At 50.0% G+C, this 19,176-nt stretch overlaps 1 protein-coding gene across 13 annotated transcripts in view; it reads right to left on the bottom strand.

Annotated features, from left to right (window-relative positions):
- Positions 1-349: 349 nt before the first annotated feature.
- Positions 350-19,176, bottom strand: part of LOC115611870 (zinc finger protein 235-like) — a 41,190-nt gene continuing 22,363 nt past the window's right edge. For 6 of the 13 annotated variants that reach the window (XR_003992726.2, XR_003992732.2, XR_003992725.2 and 3 more), the window contains 5 exons: positions 11,046-11,195; positions 7,880-8,170; positions 5,672-7,417; positions 1,368-1,618; positions 350-738 (listed from right to left, as the gene is read on the bottom strand). The gene's annotated coding sequence lies outside the window, so the exon portion shown is untranslated. Of the gene's footprint in view, positions 739-1,367; positions 1,619-5,671; positions 7,418-7,879; positions 8,171-10,294; positions 10,385-11,045; positions 11,196-19,176 lie in introns of all 13 variants that reach the window. The other 7 variants (XR_003992727.2, XR_003992728.2, XR_003992731.2 and 4 more) reach the window with 7 other exon arrangements.

Here is a 19,176-nt window from a genome sequence, read left to right as displayed (position 1 = left end):
TGTGTACAGCTCCACAATCCTTTTGAGCTTTGCTTTCAGGAGTGAAGAACCCATTGGGAAACCACAGTGCAAACCCATATATATACATGCCTAGAGTAGGGGTTAAAGAGTGGGGCTTTCTTACACAGCTTCATGTTTTCCTGCTTGTCTGAACACTTGGCAATAGACTGTTTGGTCCATGGAAGTTTTGTCCACATAAAAGCAAACTGGTCATGTTTGCAAAGGCTCACTGAAGAAGCATGAGATCAAGGACAAGAGCTCACCTCATGACAACAGCTGCCTGCCTTGCTGCTTGCTTGGTTCGGCCATGTTGGTTAACTTTTCAAATTATGAAAGTTTTAGAAAACACTTCTTTAAAAAAATATATATTTTTTAAAATCCATGCATTAGTATCTTTCACATAGCAGCCGATGGATGTGAGCATGAATTTTCAGCTCAGAAAGGCTGTCTGGGTTGGTCTCTGCTCCCTCTTCCTCCACGTGACAAAAATTACTAGAATTCTTCTCATCTAATAGCCAGCTAGCGGTCTTACACTGCGTTGGCTGAAGAGCAGATGCAGCTCTGGCAGGCAGTCAGAAAAACACTAAATGAGCAATTTTACTTCTGCTTCTCACATCCACACCATTCCTCGGTGCTTGCAAGTGCGTGGTGTAATCATCCTCCATTTGTTTTTATGGCTTCAGTTCCAGAATAGATGGGAACAGAAGCTACAGTAAACTCTGCTTCTGCTGCTGGGATCTGCAAGAAAAATGGAGACGAGAAGGGTGCAGTTACTACTCTGTCCCCTTGAGCTTTCTCTGTTAAGCACTTAGTAACTGAGATACCCCAATTCAAGCCTAATGGCTGCCAAATGGCAAAGGTGCTTCTAGATAAACTCTTTACCATGGAAACACTTACAGATATTTGCTATGATCTGAATATCCACGAGCTCAGCTTGCTTCTCTGGCTGATTTACTTTACCAGCTAAAATAGATCACCCCTCTCAACTTCCCAGCAGCTGGAGAAGGGAAAGTAAGCTGCATTTGCCTTTACACAGAGCACTGTACTCCCAAACATCTTGGGAGCATTGGTAAGGCTGCCAGACACCAACCCCATTCACCCAAAACAGACTGGGATGGCACAGCATGCAGGAGCACAAAGTAAAAGATTTCTTGCATGGAAAAGAAAAAAAAAACCCCAAACCCAACACTTCTTGTACCAGTGATTGGAAAATGCTTGAAGAAAAAACTTGTATTTTTTGTTTTTAGTTGATTTACATAGTTCCCCTGGTACCTGTGCAGTGATGGAGAGCATTGGTGCAACCCAGATGCCAAGGACATAGTGCAAATACCGCACAAGCAGAAGCTGAAGGGTCCCTCCACTCTTACCTTTGCACATCACTGGCTTATGCTCCGTTCCCTCTTCCTGGCTGCCACCATGCTGCTGTGGACTGGCTCTTTGGGCTAACTCTCCATCATCTTTCTCCCAGGCTAAGGCCAGTGTAGGGTGTTTGTTGATGCTCCCACCACATCCATGCAACCTGCCTGGCAGAGTCGCCCTGTTCAGACAGGCTTGGCATGCTGAAAGCAAACTCTTTGTGAACACACAGAGCCAGTTTCCTCAACTCCCAGTGATTTATCTGCAGAAGGAAAAGCTAAGCTCAGCCTTGACGTCCTGCTTTTCGTTCTACTTGGTTCTCCAGCCAGGCAAGCTGGGGCCTGAGGAGTTCAATGAGTGTGGCCAAGGTCAGACCACAAATCAGGGCTCAGTGAACCAGGGCGTGCGGGAGCCTCCTGGCTCAACCTCCCGGCTCAGCCTTCCAGCTGGGAGCCCCTGCAAGTGATTTATTTTTCACCTGCTGTCTCCTTATTTTTAGTGCATGTGCTGGAGTTCCTCATTACTTCCAAAGAGCTTACTTGGAACTCCCTGTATCCATCCTGGAGGGTCAGTCATGGCCTTGCAGGGCAGGCTGGTCCCTGCTGTGCACCCTGCAGAGAGGCTGGAGGATGCTCAGGGTCTCCAAGCAATAAAAGTACCTTTGTTCATCCAACTGACATCCGTAAGCAGCCACACACCGAGCAAAGACTTGTCTTTTTCCTTTGCTGGGATTGTGTTTTCGGGACAGCATGGTGGGGGCTGAGTCAGTGGGGGCTTTGCAAGCCTTCCCACACATCCTGGGGCTGCAGTAAGAAGGGAGAAGCTCCACATGCCTGTGCAAGCATGATCTTTACCTCAGCCACTGCACAGCCTGAGTCTTCAGGAGATTCATTTTGCCTGTTCTTGCCTCCAGGAAAGTTTCTTTTGAAAAGGTTCATCTTTGGGACAAGTGCTGTTAGGTGTTAGCTTTGGCCATGTGCTAATACTTAACAACCAGCAGCAGCAGTTAATGCTGCATTGCTCCAAGCACAGCTCAACCACAGCCTTTGCATAGGAACACAGTTAATTTTAGCTCATCTGAACGTGCAGCATGATTGCACAGCTGAAACCAGCTGCAGTTAAAGCGATTTGGGTGGAGGGCTCAATTTCTTAACTTTTTTCAATATTCATCCTCCTTAACTCCAGCTAACAAGGCGCTTTGTGTGTGCATCCTCAGAGACATCCTCTGGACTCAAAGAAGATGGACACAGAGAAAACAGCATCTTGACAAGCAAGACCTGTGCAAAGTGGAGGGTGTTGGGCTATGCCTTGTGCTGCTCACTGTGGCTGAATCAGCATCACAGGGGGATTATTCTCTGGGTCCACACAAATACCCCAAAGCTGGATCAGGATGAGCAGAGGGGTTGCCTGGCTCTCTCTGTGTGCAGTGGCATGGGCAGGATGGCCCCGGGGCACAGGCTACATCTCAGCCTTGGGGCTGATGCCCCCACTGGACTTTGGCCAACTATGGGAAAGTGTTTCCTGATGCCATAACAGCAGCAGATAAACTGCTGGCAGCTTCCCTCAGAGCCAGCACCCCTCCTGCCTGCTGGGCAGCTATGGGGACAGGGACACCCACGGGCAGAGCCTGCCGTGGGGAAGGTGGAGAGGCGGCTTTGGGGAGGTTGGCAGGGTGCCTTCGGGGCGCTGGGGCATGGAGCTGTGCGTGCAGTGGGGCTGGTGTGTGCATGGGGAAGTTCTTGCACCTGCTTTTGCAAACCTGCAACGTGTGGCAAAGTTTGTCTCAGTTCTTGAACATGGCTTACACGCACTGGGGTAGCACCAATGTGTGCCCCAGCATCGCCAGAAATGCAGAGTGCCCACCTCGCTGGATGAGTGGAAAGTCCGATGGTGCAGGTATCTAGCAGGGACAGCAGCCCAGGCTGTGACAAATTACATCCTCCAGTCACTGAACACACAGGGTTTAAACATTTCTTCTTTCTGCGCATAGGCTTGTAGGGACTGACAGCCGTGTGAACTGCCCCCTCTTCAGGCAGAAGAGTTTAAGATCTTTTCCCTGGCCCTATTCCCCCAAATCAGATGATTTTTGGTACACTACACTGCTGTCAAACACAATTTGAGGTGTGGGGAGGTGGGGTTTCTATTTGCCGTGCCAAATGCTACCCTGCAGGGAGAAGCCAGGATGGTCCCCTGGAAGCACTGGTACCGACAAGTGATGCTCTGCTTTATCGAGGGTTACTTTGACCTACAGGGTCCAGGGCTGCAGACGTTAAGAGTTGTTCCTTGATTCTGCAGCCCTATAAATATGACCAGTGCAAAACAGTAACCGCAGTAACAGTCATCTAATCCAGTTACATATAATGACTATAATCCACCAGATTAGCCAAGAACACATGGGGAGTCATAGGGACCGCAGTAGGAGCCTGTGCCCGGTGCGAAGGGCACAGTGGACAAGGAGGAATGCCAGCCAGCTCTTTGCTGGTGTGAAAACACACCAAGAATTAACAGTTTTGCAGTGGTGAAGATGGCACATGGCCATACAGCAGTCCAGTTCCTAGGGAGGTTCATGAGGAATGTGCTATGCATCCTTTGGGAATGGAGTCAGCTCCCATGTTGTGGCACAGAGGTTGCTCTCTGTTAGAAGCATGACCTGTGTCTAGCGGTCCGACCTCCCTCTGAAGCCACCGTGCCCTGCCACGTTACCAGTTAAAAGCTTGTTAGCTGCCTGGGAGCTGCACAAAATGCTCACATGGTGCCTCCCTGGCACAATCCATCCATCCTGTGGGTTTTATACTGGGAAGCTGCTTCTTTCCTTTATATAATCCACCTCAGCACAGATTCCTATACCAGGGATCAGATGACACTAGGAGGGGGACAAAGGGGTTGCAAACAGATGTTTCAAAGCCTCCTTTTTCTGCAAGAAACAGGAGGCTTGCAGCTACAGGCAGAGTGAAGCAGGAGAGAAATCTCCACCAGCAGCTCTTTCCCAGACAGAATTATCCCTCTGTCACTTATCTCCCTCTTAATATCCCCGCTTGCCCCTTTCTGCTGGATTAGCTGGTGCTAAGGCTTTGACAGCCTGTGAAGAGATGTCACTCTTCATCTGAGAAGGAATTAGAGACCCTAAGACTCCACAGCCCTGTAACATTGACACTTGGGCTTTGCCAGACCTACCTGCAGAGGTAACCACATGCTTTCAGGGGGGAGGGTGCGGGCTAGAGTCATAGGGCATTTCTCAGTTGCAGCACAAACCACATTTTCCCTTTTTTACTACTGTAGGAAATTTCATTTGGAAGAAAATATCAGAGCACATTGCCCGGCTGCAGAATGTGGAAAACAAGCAGGAAGGATGGGAACAGCAGGGAGGAATGGGCAGACCAGAAGAAAACCTCACCCCAGCAGAACAGTGCAATGGCTGGGGAGGTACTCCCTGAATGCCATTTGCACCCTGGAAACAAATGCTGGATTCCAGAAACGCTGCTGGAAGAGAGGCTGTACCATGAATTTTGAATGTAAGGCAACCCTGAAGAGGTAATAAATACGTTTGCAGGCACATGCACATGCCAACTTTCTCACCTCTTCCCACTCTGACACCCAGACATGGTATCTGACCTATGGGATACATCCTGCCCAATTACCAGAGGCTCCACCTGAGTCCTGTCCAACATGTCATTCCCAAAGTTCACTCTCCAGTTAACCTTATTTCCCTCTACTGATCCTCCTGCCCTGCCCAGGCTGGTTCCTGTTTGAGTGTCCAGAGCAAGAGCAATCAGGAGGGCATGGGAATCACAGGGCTGATAGCAGTAGTTTATAGCTCACACTGCACTGGTTCTGAGTTGAAGATGTTGACTGTAAGGGCAGCTTAACAAGTGCAAAGGAATGGGCAGCATGAGATATTGAAGCTGGAAAAAATACCAACCTACTAAATAATTTCCTTTTGACGAGGCATGTCCTGCAGTCTCTAAATCTTCCAAATTCTTCCAAATCCTAAATTCTTCTAAAGGATTTATTAAATCCCCTGCTCTCCCCATCCCCCCCAAACCGGACACTCCTGTGTGGAAGGTGAGTCCCTCTCCCATGTCCTCCACAATCCACAGCAAATGGATGGGAGCTGGTCCCAGGATCATCCTGGTAGGTCTGTCACACCATTAGCAAAAAAGGAACAGGGAGCAATGTCTCAGGAAGGTGACTGAAGCAAGGCAAGGGGATGGAGATGGGGAGAGCCACTTGTCTGGCTTCTGAATTGCATTGCAAGAGAACTGGGATGGAGATGAGAAGCTGGTGCAATGAAGGCATAGTGGATACCATACTGTACCTTTGAACCCATCTTGCTTCCAGTTCCTAGAGGCAAATAGTCTGGCAGACACTGACAGGATCCTCCTCTGCGGATCAGCTTCTCCCGATCTTTCTTGGCCCATAAATGAGGCTCAATGTCATAGCTGTGGACAGTGGTTTCCTGGCCAATAGAGCAGAGCTGACAGTCTTATTCCAACCTTTCTTTGTACCTTCATTGGAAGGGAAGAGGTGTGAGCAACTCTTTCCCCATGTGCGCTGAACAGGTTGTGCCACACTGCAGGATGGTGATGGCCTCAGCGATGCCCTTTAAAAGCTTGAGCAAACCAGAGACCCTTCAGGGCACTACTGGCAGCAGGCAAGGCTCGACACAGGCAGTTCTGCTTCTGCTGCTCACTCCTTGCTGCTGCCTTGCTTTATGCCTTGAAGGGATTTCAAAGCTCTTGGCACACCTCTGAAGAGCCACAAAGACCCAGTCCTGGAAGAGGGCTGTGGCTACAGGAGCAGATGCTGTATCACTCCTCTTTGCTGGAGGACGGCTGGGAAGAGGAGGCCCAGGAAATGAGGGTGTATTTTATGTTGACTTTGCTATTTGGTGCTATGCCAGAGTATTCAGCAGTGGGGGAGGAGGGGAAGATTATCTTTGCTCCAAAGAAAACTGAGCTGCTCTGCCAGGGAAATCTCCTCTGAGATTTGAAAACCCATGGGAAGGTTGCCCTTGGTGCTTCGGCCCAGCATGGCGGGCCCTGCTGCAAGGCTGCTGCCCTGCAGTAGGTACAGCTCAAATCACCTGCAGTGGGGAAGATTATCATAACCCCAGGGCCATGCTGCAGCTAACACCCTCCTGAACATGTTTTCCATCCCATAACCCTGATGAAAAGCTGGGTGTCCCCCCCTTGCCCATTCCCTGCAAGCCGTTTTCTGTCCTCCTGCAATGAAAGGCTGAGCTCAAACCCTATCCCAACTGCCTCATGCACATGGGGCTGCCCCGTAGGGAGAGAGACCCTCATCCTACTGCTAAGACCCACATCCCTAACCTGAACCTAAACTGGGGAGGGATATGGCTGGGCTTACGGTTTGGGAGGGAATGAAACCCCTCCCCACTCTTTTCTTTGGACTTGGACAAACCCAGCCCATTTCCTAACGCTGCAGCTCTTGCAACATCCAGTATGAAATACAGTTCTTGAGCTGTTACTCTGTTTTCCACGGCAAGCTGTAGACTGTGTCTGTATCCTATACTATGATACCATATAGGCTATCCTATATATTGTACTTGCATCCTATTTCTTACTCAGTAAGAATCTGAATGAGCAAGTGCCCAGGAGGACCAGTTTGTCCAGTCAATACCATAACCAGCGCAGGGGCAACCAGCACCTGCTCTCTTCGTGGCTCTGCACCCATGGGTGAACAGAGCAGTGAGTATGCTGAATGAACCTCTATCCTGCCTACAATCAAGTCTACCTGGAGGCTGGATCTGTCCTTTACCTGATTCCACTTTCCAACGTGTCCTCACTGGCGAGGCCCTGGCTGCTCTTCTCTTACCTTGTGGGGATCGTCTCCAAGGGTGTAATTCAGAAGGGCTGTAAAGGCTAAAGCTTGGGGCTTTGGATCTTCCAGTGCTCCTCCTCTCCACGCCTGGCTGTGTGCTGGAGGTGTGCAGAGCCAGGAAGCGAAGATGGTGCTGGTTATTCTTGCAAGATGTGCACTTTCCAGGCCAGATATTCTGTGACCTGATATAATTCAGTGAAGCCACTGAGAACGGCAGATGCTGAGAAACAGATGAGGGAAGCAGGGCACAGGAGAAAAAGATCTTGAAGTCTTTTGAGGAAAAAACACCTATTTATTGACACAGTCTATGGCAGTGCTGCCTGCCCATCCCTGTGGAGGAAAGATCCCACACGGCTGAGCTGACCCTGCTTGCCCAGCAATGCCCTTGCCCCCTGGGAGCTATAACCCATGATGTTTTCCGCAAGCAGCTGCAGCATGGTCCCTGCCCAGCTCCAGCAGCTGTTGCAGGACGGGTGCCACAGGACGTCCTGAGCTGCTCCATGCCCCCAGGCCCCAGCTTTCCTCACCCTACGCAAACAGTTCATGCAAGAAGCCCTGGGCTCAACCTCTCCCTGGGGTGGAGCACCACCAGCATGCACAGGGACATGGTGCCCTCGCCAGCCTCTGCCAGCCACCCCCAAAGATTGGCACAATTTACCCTGCCATATCCCGGGCTGCTTACAGTCTGTTCAATCTCTGTTCCTGCAGTTTTCTCAATGGCTTCACACAGTGCCTGCAGGATCTGGCATGCTTGTCTTCATTTGCAGCCTAGGGCACCAGCTTGCAGCAGTCTCTGTTTTCTCCCTAGCCATTTGGGGCCTCTGGAGCCAGGAAGATGTTTATTCCATCCTTCCTTCAGCCAGTGCTGTAACACAACACCTAAAATGACTATGGGAGCGTGACACTCCTCTGGAGGTAGCTGCAAAATATTTGGATGTCAAGACAATTGGTAGTATTGCTGGCAGCAATTTCCCTGCAAAATAAAAGCTGCATGTTACCTGGTCTCCTGCTTTCCGCCCTTTGCCACTACCTTCAAGTTCTCAATTCCCACAAGAATTTGGTTGCATTAAGCCACTATGCACTTTCCTGGGCCAAGGTTCCGCAGGATGCAAATCAGCAGAGCACCACTGCCATTGACACAGCAGAGCTCCTCCAACTCCGCAGAAGGGCAGCCATGAGCTAGCTTCCACTTTTCATCAGGCCCTGCTGCATCTCAGCACAAATGTGCATCTGAGCAGGCAACATAGGACATGTTATCCTGCCTGCCCTGCCAGGCCCAGGTCCAAACACCCATCTCTTACATCAGGAGTGGGCATTGGCTGTCCCTGATACCGCTGTGCTCTAAGCATGGCTCACACCTTGGCAAACTCATCCTGAGGTGCTGTCAACACGCCAGAAAAGGCCAAATGGATTTATTATTTTGAGCCCAGTAAGTATCAGCTCATGCCCTGTGGCTGCTCAGCCCAAGGGACCTGCAAAAAGCCCTTATGCAGGGAGAAGGCACAGGGACTGGCAGCTCCTGTGCAAGGCAGCTGACATCCATCAGTTAAACCCCTGAAACCCAGCATGTTTCATCATTTTCACCCCTGCATCTACCCCAGCTGCTTCCCGGGGAGTTTCAGAGGGCAGCAGGCTGAAGCCCACCTGCAGCCAGCGCCCCAGGACCTCTGGATTTACACCAGCCCCGCCTCCCGTTCTGCAAACACAGCAGCTGCTGCAAGCACAGTCAGAGACATGGAAGAACAGCAAAGCACAGTCGAGAGGGGAAAAAACCCACCCTGGGAGCAGGCAGGAAAGCCTTAAAAGATCTGGGTGAACCCAGGGAGAAGGAAGCCCTGCTTTCCTCGCTCTACCCCCACCCCAGCCCCCCACCCCCCTCTTTCTCCTTCGTCCCACCCCTAAAAAACACACTGATCTGCCAGCGATTAAAAACAAGGCTCCCTTGAGCAGCAGTGAAATCTCATTTTTTGGGGGTAGGCTGTGTTACTGGGAAAGGACAGGGGCTGCCTCCAAGCCTTGACCCACGCCTCCCTGCCAGTCCTGAATTAAAAAACAAGCGGCTCTGGAGGAAGAAGGGGAGAAAGAAAACATGCCGTTCCCTGCAGCTCCACCAGCTCGTCGCAGCTCAGCAGCAGAGGCCCTTGCCTGTTGGCAGTGCGCGGACTGGCCGGGGGGGTGGGAAAGGGAGCCCAGTTTGGTGTTACCGGGCAGACTTGGAGAATTTGGGGGGATAGCGGGAGGGGGACACACACACGCGCCTGCGTCAGGAGGGGAACATGCACAGGGCTTGTTTTGTGATGCTGGATTCCAATTCGCCTCCGCCGGCGCGCTGGGACACGGCGTCAGCTGCTTTCTGTCTCACACTACTATTTGGGAGACAGCGATGGGGGGGGGGTGGGCATGGCGGGGGGGTCTCTGTCTCTGGGTTGGTGCTGGGCTACATGGTGCCTGCCTGAATGTCCCCATTGTGCTGCCAGCGAGGGAGCAGGAAGTGCTGGCATCACCCCTCTGTGCCTTGGCACCTCCTCGGCACCCTGCCAGAATGGGAGACCCCGGGAAAGGGGATGGGGCCATGCCCCCAGAGGGTTATTGGGGGGGTGGGATGGGAAATAGGAGGGGGAAAAAGAAGAGAAGGAAAAAAAGAAAAAAAACAAACAACAAAAGAACAGGTTTTGGAAGTAGAAAATGTCACCATGCAGAAAGGGGATTGAAAGGAAAGGGAAAAACACCACCAACCCCTTTGTCTGCTACACTTGGGCATTAAAAATGGCATTTTTCTCGGGAAACAGTAAAAAAAATCCCCTGCCACTGCCTCAGAATGCTAATTTTATCCCAAAAGCTGGGTTTGCACAGGTGGCTGGCCCAGCATGGGGCTAAACTGATTCCTGCAGGATGTTTCACCCAGCCCTGAAGCCCACTGATGACCTGTCCCTGGAACCACCTCTGTGCTTCACCACTGTGGCACTCACTTCCCAGCCACCCAAACTTCCCTCTCTCCCTTCCTGCCTGCAGGATGGGTGCGAGACAGAGGCATCCTAGGCACCTACACCTATCTAGCCATGTGCAAGTGTATCAGAGCTGAAGAGCCTGGGGTCACCTGGATGACATGTCCTCCATCACCAGCACAGGCTGAGAAACTCCAAAGCTGCTCAGTGCTCCCACTCAGCTTGACAGCACAAAATTAATCCTGAAAGCAGGAGACAAAACCTTAAATGGCAGCAGGAAAGGAAGGGTGCAGAAGTCAAGGCTTGGTGCGTAGAACTAATGGCCCCCAAAAGTTACCTTAATAATCTTAGGAAAAATAAAAGAGATTTTTGAGTAATGCTTTGAAAAATACCTCCATGGCTTCAGAGCCCTGGTACCTTGTTAAGGGTAAACATGGGCTGGTAGCACCCTCATGTTGAACTTTAAGTGACAAATTCTGGGGCTAGCATCCATTCAGCTTTTAATATTTCTTAAGTCTGCTTGCTCATTAGCTTGCAAACAAGAAAGTCCATCACTTCATCCTGAGCAGAGGGAATATAAATAGGCCCACAGTGCTGGCTACCATGAAAGCTAGCAGGACTTGCTCCATGCGAACGAAAGTGTAACCTACCCTGGTTCCAGCTTCCTGGTGCTTAGTATGTGACTCCTGCATTAATGAATGCACTTTGACATCAGGAGGAGCAGGCACTTGCTCATTAGAGTAGCACCTGCACTTACAGCATTGGTGGGGAACACCACACAAAACAACATGCCCAGCACATCACAGGCAGGCACATGGAAGGCAACTTCCACCCAGGTGAGGCTGACTAGGGCCCAACACATCCCCTCAAGGGGGTATCTCATTCTCCAAGCACTTTGCTTACCCATGCCACCATCGTAAACACACAGGGCTGCTGCAGGTCTGCCTTGGCCACCTGGCAAAATGAGGTACCTTACTGGTGACGATCTGTGAGATGATGGGGTAGATGACAGCAGCTTGGAGTCCAGCCTGGAAGATGCAGCCCTGAGCAGCTCTGAAAGCCAAGCAAAGCCCAAGACAAAAGCATTTGAAGAGCCATACTCATTAGAGGAGAGAGTGAGGTGTTTTTCATTTGTGTGATGTGAGCTTCTATTCATGGTTCCTCATTAGGATTCAAACGACCTGTGAACCTATCCCAACTTTTAGCTGGCAGTATCTGTGCTCCTATCAGACTGTAATCATCCATTGGGCAGGTCACTTGAGGGGAAAAATGGAAAAAAAGCCCATGCAATTATAAACCAAGTTCTTCCTCGTGTTCAGTCTCAGCTAAGTGGGCACTCTCCTAGGGTGACCCAAGACACTGACCCAGGCCTTCTGGCCTCTTCCCATTCACTTCACAGTCTGGCCAAGGCCAATACCAAAGGATTTTAATTAAAACTTCTTTCCAACCACAGTGGCAGGCATTTTGTCTGTTAATTGCAGAACAGACAGCCTCTCAGAGAACCGCATGACTGTCCAGTTGGCCAGTGTACCCTTTCCAAGCCAAGAGCTGAGAACATTAGCACCAAGAATGAGTTTTCATATTAAGGACATGTACAAAACAAGAGGTGAATGGTCATCATTATCATTAGGAGGCAAAAATGAGAAGAACATTTTCTTCTGCTGGCTAGGGGTGGAAACTGGGCTCAGAGCCTGTCTCTCCCATTTGAAAAACCAAGAAGGGAGAAGAACAACCACATCTGACCCTCACACCTATTTTACCCTTGTAGCAACCTGGACATCTGATTTTCTTTGCACTTGCTCTATTCTATCTTTTTCTAGGGAAAGGATGCTCAGATTTGTACCTGCTGTTCCAGTGGATGTCTTGGTAGCTCTTGCCGTGACTGTTTTATGGTCTATGGAGAGGCCTTGTCATGAGAGTCCCCTGAGGGTGCATCTGCTGTTTGCATGAGCATTAACACAGCGCCTCACAGGCACTGTGTTACCAGCGGGTAGTTGGAAGCCCTTCTCTGTTACCTCTAGAAAATGTGAAATCCTATCTTATCATATGTTGTTGCTCCTCAGGCTCAAAGACTTCGTGTTTTATACTGCTGAGCTTCATACTGCTGTATTTGCTTGTCTTCCAGGTCATCCAATTCTCTTTTTATAACACCTATAATCATAGAATCCTAGAACAGTTTGGGTTGGAAGGGACCTTAAAGATCATCTAGTTCCAACCTCCCTTCCACAGGCAGGGACGTTTTCCACTAGACCGGGTTGCAGCCCCATGCAGCCTTGAACACTTCTAGGGATGGGGCAGCCACAACTTCCTACAGGATGACTTCCTATACTGTTGATACCCCCTCAGCTCTGCCTCATTCACACATCTGAATGTTGCTCTTCTACTTTTTTGGGTCTTTCACAGACATACGAAACAAGACGAGTGCCGAGGTTGACACCTGAGTAACTTCAGAGGAAGCCTTCCCTTCTGCCTAATGCTTCCCCTTGCAACACCAGCTATGACCACCTGATGTTTAGTCAGCCCAGACCCACCTGCATCCCACTCTGCAACCACATACAGATAATTTTGTTCTTCAAAATCCGTTTGAGATCTTGCAGTCTTTCCTGAAGGAGAACAGTTTGGCTTCTCTAGTACAGTCCAACCATTCACAGCAGGGATGGGCAGCTTTATCAGAGGATAGGCTTTGATGGGAATGTCAGAGATGAAAGGAAATCTTCCAGCTATGGCATATCTCTCTCTCTGAAAACAACCCGAGGCACACATGTGGTAAACTTGGGCTGTGTTTGTTGATGCAGCAGCCAGCTCCAATAGTGTGAAGCAGCATGCAGAAAATCCAAACCACCCTTGCTAGGAAAGAGCGTAACGTCACTCACTGTAACAGCCTACCTGGGCTGGACACCACCAAGCTGCCAAAACCACTTCTTCTGGGGAGAAATAAGCTCAGAGATGCTGTTCCTACATAGCCAGGGAAGCTAATGGTAATCAGAGGGATATTTTTATAACCTGCACTGAGTGCCTGAAATCAAGAGAGTAGATGTAGGCATGCAAAAAGATGTGGTGTGTAACTAAGGCATGCTGCTCATGCTCCTCACGATTAAACATCACCATTAGCACAATTCTCTTGGCAGATAGGAAAACCTCAGCTTCTGCCTTCATGCTCTGCAAGGGCTGTAGCTTCAAATGTGACATGATTTCAAGGGTGTCGTGGTTGGTTGGTTTGCTCAGATTTTAAGCCTGGCTTTGCCTACAGAAGGTAGCACAGAAAAAGGGCATGTTCTTTAGTGACAGCATTAAAAGCCTCACCTTGAAGATAAAAAGACCCCTCCTCTGCATTTCTAAGCATGGCATATGCTTCAGGAAGCCATATCTTGGTCTTTCTGCTATAAAGTCATCACCAGCTCTCCCCTTGAAACCAATATGAATGTGTTTGCAATTGAAGGATGTTGACCGGAGGATGAAAACAAGCTGGTAAGGAAAGTTTTCACTTTCAAATGCTACAGCTTTGCTGTTTGGAAACTTTCTCTATTTCATGTTCTCCTTTCCAGCCAATTCACATTTTTGTTTCAATCTTTACAGCCCCAGCCAGGCACTTCTGTGCAGAGCTGTTGTTAGTGTGTCATGGATAGCAACACATACCTAAGGGAAGGAGTCAACGTTTGCTGGAAACAGGCCTGGCTGAACTCGCTCTCCCCCTCCATAATCCAAATGGCCCCCAGCTTTGGAAAAGTTTGCCTCCAACTCTGAACTCGCTTGGCCCCAACTGCTATAAATAGTCGGAACAAAACCTCCTCGGCCAAATGCCCTGAGTGTTTAGAAAGCTTTGATCCCGCGATGCTTTTTGAGAGCTTGAGCCTTTTCAACTCGTGCAGCTTGAGCCCATATTGCTGCTCAAAGCGGGGCCAAGGAGAACTGACTGCACGGCTGGGAAGCGGGAGGGTGTCAAGCCCTGTGTGCACCCCATGTGCAGACTCTCCTGTGGCAAACCAGTATCAGTGCAAGAGAGGACAGGGTGCTGAATCAGAGCAACAATACCCACTTAGAGTCCATGGAGCCCCTGAGGAAAGCAATCCCTTGGCCAGAGCCAGCAAGGAAATCCTCCTCGCTCCCAGCCGCTGTGCTCGCTTTCTGTCCCCATTTTCCTGCGGGTTGAGGGTGCTTTGCTTCCCCTCCTCTGGGTGTGCCTGGCCCGTGCGCCTTGGCACCACTCACCTTGGCCAGAGATGGAAGTGGAAAGATGCAAACATCAGGGAGAAAAAAAAATAAAACAAAACAGAAAAAGGACTGCTCTTGCAGTATTTCCAACTCATCAAGCCCGGAGTGGGAATCCTATGAGAAAGCCAGCTCTCACAGAACCCCAAGCCAAGAGGTTTGGACAACTGGTCCCAGGGTTTGCGTGTACCACCACCATCAAAGATCACGATGGTTTTGGAGGAGCACAGCTCTGGCTCTGCTGGCCACTGGCATTTGCAGGAGTGCTCAGCATCCACAAGCAGGCAAGTGGATCAGCACACAGGCATGCTGCTCCTCAAGCCTCCCCTGACCAAGGCTGGTGTGGCTGCAGGGGGAGGCAGCCCTGCATACCTCCCCAGTCTTCAATGACCCCAGCCCTCATACAGCTCCAGCCACCAGCTTGGTCTTCCCATCCGGGCACAAGGGAATCCGAAGGCCACCCCAGCCTGGCTTTCCAGGCTCAGCACTGCAGCAGGCAGTACCTGCGTTTCCTACCTCTGCATTTTCAATGTGTGTGGCCCAGAGCTCCCAGATCCCAGCCAGGAAAACAGTTCTCTGCCCAGGCAGCTTTTTCCCTGCCAAAGCTCTTCCTTTTGGGAGCAGAAGTTGGCAATGCCATCGCACACAGCACATGGAGTGTGCTCTGCCCCCCAGAGCTGGGGCAGGAGACCTTATTGTGGCCTTTCAGTTCTTGAAAGGGGTTTATAAGATGGGAGAGAATTTCTAGCACAGCCTGTTGCGATAGGACAAGGGGTAATGGTTTAAAACTAAAAGAGGGGAGATTCAGGCTGGATGTGAAGAAACAATTTTTTACCATGAGGCTGGTAAAATACTGGCACAGGTTGCCCAGAGAGGTGACGAATGTGCCATCCCTGAAGATATCAAGGCCAGGCTGGATGTGGTTCTGGGCAACCTGATCTACTTGAAGGTGTCTCTGCCTGTGCCAGGCGGTTTGAAACTAGATGACCTTTGAAGGTCCCTTCCAACCCAAACTATTCTAGGATTCTATGAACTCACTGGCAGTAGCTTGCAGGAGAGGGGACCTTGCTGGCAGGACAGACAACCAGGACAGAGGTGCAGAACCAAACCATTCACTCTTTGTGTTGCTTTAGCAGTGGTACAATTTCCCTAAAGTTTTGCTGCAGCCTCGCTTTTGGCCAATGATTTTCCGCAACCAAGTGACTTCAAGGATACTTTGCTCCAGAGCAAACTCCACTTGAAACTCTTGGAAGTGTTTCAAACCTCAGCAGCAAGCACTTGCTCCCCATCTTCTCACCTTGGCCTACAGCAGTCTGTCAGTGGTGAAATCATGGCCCCGTGGAAATTCAGGGGAGCCAGCATGAGCTTGGCTTGGCACATCTCTGGGGACCCAGCTTAGCTAATACTGTGTTGGGAAAGGGCTGAGGTCAGCCCCATCGCCCTCTGTCACTGACAGGCATCAAGCATGAGGGTAAGAGAGCCAAGAAATTACTCCTTAGAGGAAGTTATAAATAAAGCAGCCCAGCTTTAAGGGAGCATTGAAACCCCACGCACAGAGCCCACTGGAGAGAGGACTTGCCCTGCTGTGTCCCTTGGTGCATCAGACAAGGCTTGGTCCCACTGCCTGGGACTGTGCCTTGTGGGGCAGTTGGGTCACAGCAAAACCCTTGCAGGGGACATCCAGCCCAGCTGATGTCTGCCAGTGTCCAGCTTGGTGTCATTTCTGGAGCACACATCCTCAGTTCTCCAAGGGCATTGGACTTGCTGTCTGAGCCTTGCCAGCGACCTTTGCCGCCTTTTTCCTGCCCATTCCTCACCAAGGCCATGGGGCAACCCTCACCCTGACGCAAAAATGGCTGCAGTGCCCACAAACCCCCTTGGGCGCGCTCCCATAACCTCCCTGCATCCCAGGCCGTGTCACCCTGGATGGGGTAGCTGATACCCAAGGAGCACATGGTGGGACAGGCTGCCCCGTGGGGAGTTTGGCAGCATGCTGCCTCGGAGGCGAGGGCTGGCTCAGGGCTTTGTTTTATGTCCTGTTTATCCTGCTGAGAGAAACAGAGGAGTTCAGTGTGCAGGAATCTCGCGCCCTTGCCTTGCTCCCCTGCCGCATGAAAGCTGCTGAGCAAACAGGAGAAAATCAAAGGCGATTGCGCCCCGCTGGGTTTCCGCACCACCGGCCCCACTGCCAGCTCTTACATAAGCCACCAGCTCAGCCCAGTGCTGCGCTCAGGGCTCTCTTCTTGTAAACCAAGCAGCTGCCCCAGCGCAGCCTGTCCAGGACCCTGCAACTGTGCTACCCCCTCTGCTCATTGGGGAAGACCCCTCTCCCGCCTCCTTGCCAGCCTGTTGTTTTCTTCTTTTTCCCCCCTGCAAGTAAGGTGTGAGACCTGGGCAACCCCTCAAGACACAACTATGCTACATTCGGCTGGTTGTTGGCATGGCAGGGCTATCCCCATTGCATCCTGCAAACCCAACACCATAGCCACCACCATCTCATCATCTCATTTCATCATCTCATCCCATCCCACTCTCTTCAAGACCCAGCACTGGGGCATGTTTTCTTCTCCTACTGGAGAAAGGAGATGCTTTAACTCAAATCTGACCTCCATAACATCATACATCATTTCTCTCCGTTTCACACCCAGCGCATCACAGGGGCAGTCTAAAAGAGGTGCTAAACCTCTTCAGTGGCATGGATGCGCATCCTCTCCACCAAGCACAGACTGGAGCACCAAGGCAAACTGTCCCTGCTTTCATAACAGCATCTTGATCCTGTCATCTTTGGCTGTCAAGCAGTCCCTAGACATAAGGGCATCCCCAAATACATGCCCTGCAGACTTATGAGGACTCATTTTCCCATCTCTCCTGGGCATGACATCTCTGCAGAACAGGAACGAAAACCCTACAGACATAAAAACACACAGGAAAGAATATTAAATCCTCTATGTATATGCCCTTCACCATCAGTCATGGCCTCACCTTCCCCTCCAGCACAAGGTTATTCTCTGATTTTGAAAGGTGACAGTTGCCAAAGGAGGACAAGGAAGAACAATCTTAATCTACCTTCTCTTTTCATCCCTACCCATTTTTTTGCTCTCTTTGAATGTTTTTCACTGGGGAAGAAGGAAGAAATCAAAGTTTCATGCTTTGAGAGGTCACCAGGAGCCAGTGTGTGAGCAGAGGCTCAAGGGTACCATGCCCCCATCTACCCATGCAGTCACACCAGCGCCCCTGCCCTGTGGGGTACTGTGGGAAATGCTCCCCAGACCATTGCTTTAGGAGCTCCATTCAACGCACCTAGACCTGCCATCCATCAGTCTTCACCAGCATGCTACTATCCTCTACCATGTAAAAGTGTTCTTACTTTCTACTATTTTTTACTCTGTTTAATAATTTCTGATTAAAAGCAGTAATAAAAAGTGTCAAAATGCCATTTTCCTGGGCTCCATCATCATTCAAACCTAACAGCATGGCAGGCCTGTTTACCTGCATGCTCCCTGAGCTCTCAGAAGGGAACTCCTCACTTACTAGCATGCACAGTGGAGGGTTTAGATCAAATTAATTCATACTTGGAGCTGTGCCAGGATCAGGCAAATCCTGGCTTGGCTATCTATCTCTCTTTAGACTACATCTTGCAAACGGAAGGGCTGGAAACAATTTTGCTTTAATTGCTTTATAAAATGCAGCCAGCAGATGGTTTGGTAACCCAAATTCATAACTCTTTCCACAGCTCCAGGCTGCTGGCTTAGAAACCAAACCCAAGAACAACCCAGGTAGCAAGGGACCCTCCTGCCTGTTTTACCGAAGTGCTGGCCATGATGCTCAAGAAGGGACTGCCCACACTAGCTGAGAAGCACACCTCAAAGCTGCCTTTGTTGCATGTTCTATCTGCAATCCCCAGCCCCCAGCACCAATGGAAAGTTGTCTTCATTTTTGGCTGTTGGTCTCAGATCAAAACTAGCCAAATGGCACTTGGACAGCCATAAGGAACGGGGACTGACAGGGCTACACATTGCTTGCAGACTTGTGCACTACAGCAGGGTTTTAATGCATCCAGGCTGACTTTCCTGATCAGTTTATTCTTCACGTGTAATCCCCACCTCTTTATGAACACACATGCGTTCAGCATCCCACAGTACCTAAGTTGCAGAGCTCTGCCCCAAAACCAGCCACATCACAGGGTGGAGGAACTAAGGGTGTCCCAAGAACCTCGCAAACATCTCGTGAAGCAGGCTTGTTTTTCTGTTACAAAGTAATTTGAAATTCTTGGAAGGCAATCAGGAAAGTACAAAGTATTCCAGCTCAGGACAGCCTTGGATGCATTCCTTAGAGGCACAATGGTTGTTTACTCAATCCCTCATACATTAATATCTAAAAATTCATGAGTTCAATTGTAAACAAGAGGTACTAGCTAGATAGTGTTGTCTATTCAACAATAGCGTTTCCATTCTGAATGCTGATTTTTTTATCTTACTTCTAATCTTGCTATCAGAGGGTCAAGATCTTACAAATTATGGGAAGCATTTCAAGCCCATTTATTTCTGGTTTTGAAACGCATCCCTCTGAAGCCCAAGGCCAAAGAAAAACTATTTCAAATCACAGTATAGGCAGGGAGAAGAGCTGTTTGTGCCAGCACTGTCCTCTGGCTCAAGACCAGATGAGGAAGAAGCTGGCCACAGATACATTTGTGCCGGCAATCCATAGAAGATCCTAAAAATTGAGAGGGAAGGTCCCCAAGGCAGTCTCCTAAGGGGACCACTGGACACAAAATAGCCCAAACCCAAACTGTTTCCACAACAAAGCACAACTCGTGTCTGGAAGC

This window comes from Strigops habroptila, chromosome 8, assembly GCF_004027225.2.
Source record: "Strigops habroptila isolate Jane chromosome 8, bStrHab1.2.pri, whole genome shotgun sequence".
Classification (NCBI taxonomy): Eukaryota; Metazoa; Chordata; class Aves; order Psittaciformes; family Psittacidae; genus Strigops; species Strigops habroptila.
This window is presented reverse-complemented; position numbering and strand designations above follow the sequence as displayed.